Below are 1,951 nucleotides of genomic sequence, written 5' to 3'. Positions count from 1 at the left end.
GCGGGTAGGTCGGGGAAGAATGCCAGTGTGCACTCGGTGTGCTTGCCGGGGGGTCTCGTCCGTAATGTGGAGGAGGCCCTTCCGGCAGCTATTGAACGCACTGGGTGTGACCGGCTGCAGATAGTAGCACATGTCGGAACGAATGACGCCTGCCGCTTGGGTTCTGAGGCCATCCTTGGTTCCTTCCGGCGGCTGGCTGATTTGGTGAAGACAACCAGCATCGCACGCGGAGTGCAAGCTGAGCTTAATATCTGCAGCATAGTGCCCAGAGTCGATCGCGGTCCTCTGGTTTGGAGCCGTGTGGAGGGTCTAAACCAGAGGCTCAGACGACTCTGCGACTATAATGGTTGCAAATTCATCGACCTCCGTTATTGGGTGGAGAACTGTAGGGCCCCCCTAGACAGGTCAGGCGTGCACTACACACCGGAAGCAGCTACTAGGGTAGCAGAGTACGTGTGGCGTGCACACGGGGGTTTTTTAGGTTAGAGGGACCCCCCCTTGGGCGAAACGATAAAATACCTGACGGCTTACCAGAGAGAACATCAGCATCGTTGATAAAGAACGTCCGTCCTCAGAGACCAAAAACAGGAAAAGTTAACGTAATATTGGTAAACTGCAGGAGTATCCAGGGCAAGGTTCCTGAATTAGTATCGCTTATTGAAGGAAATAGTGCGCATATAGTATTAGGAACGGAAAGTTGGTTAAAACCGGAAGTGAACAGTAACGAAATCCTAGACACAGAATGGAATATATACCGCAAGGATAGGATAAACGCCAATGGTGGAGGAGTATTTATAGCAGTAAAGAATTCAATAATATCCAGTGAAGTTATTAGCGAATGCGAATGTGAAATAATCTGGGTTAAGTTAAGTATCAAAGGTGGGTCAGATATGATAGTCGGATGCTTCTATAGACCACCTGCATCAGCAACCGTAGTAGTTGAGCGCCTCAGAGAGAACCTGCAGAACGTCGTGAAGAAGTTTCGTGATCATACTATTGTAATAGGGGGAGACTTCAATCTACCAGGTATAGAATGGGATAGTCACACAATCAGAACTGGAGCCAGGGACAGAGACTCTTGTGACATTATCCTGACTGCCTTGTCCGAGAATTACTTCGAGCAGATAGTTAGAGAACCAACTCGTGAAGCTAACGTTTTAGACCTCATAGCAACAAATAGACGGGAACTTTTCGACTCCGTGAATGTAGAAGAGGGTATCAGTGATCATAAGTCAGTGGTTGCATCAATGACTACAAGTGTAATAAGAAATGCCAAGAAAGGAAGGAAAATATGTTTGCTTAACAAGAGTGATAGGGCACAAATCGCAGAATATCTGAGTGACCACCATCAAACGTTCATTTCTGAGGAAGAGGATGTGGAACAAAAATGGAAAAAATTCAGAAACATCGTCCAGTACGCCTTAGATAAGTTCGTACCGACTAAGGTCCAAAGCGAGGGGAAAGATTCACCGTGGTATAACAATCATGTACGAAAGGTACTACGGAAACAAAGAAAGCTTCATCATAGGTTTAAGAGTAGTCGAATCATAGCTGATAAGGAAAAGCTGAACGAAGCGAAAAAGAGCGTAAAGAGAGCAATGAGAGAAGCATTCAACGAATTCGAACATAAAACATTGGCAAACAATCTAAACAAGAACCATAAAAAGTTTTGGTCATATGTAAAATCGGTAAGCGGATCTAAATCCCCTATTCAGTCACTCGTTGAGCACGATGGCACCGAAACAGAGGACGACCGAAGAAAGGCAGAAATACTGAATTCAGTGTTCCGAAACTGTTTCACTGCGGAAAATCGTAACACGGTCCCTGACTTCAGCCGTCGCACGGACGCCAAAATGGAAAATATTGAAATAAACGATATCGGAATTGAAAAACAACTGCTATCACTTAGTAGCGGAAAAGCATCCGGACCAGACGAGATACCCGTAAGATT

Source organism: Schistocerca nitens, chromosome 3 (assembly GCF_023898315.1).
Source record: "Schistocerca nitens isolate TAMUIC-IGC-003100 chromosome 3, iqSchNite1.1, whole genome shotgun sequence".
Taxonomy (NCBI): Eukaryota; Metazoa; Arthropoda; class Insecta; order Orthoptera; family Acrididae; genus Schistocerca; species Schistocerca nitens.
This window is presented reverse-complemented; position numbering follows the sequence as displayed.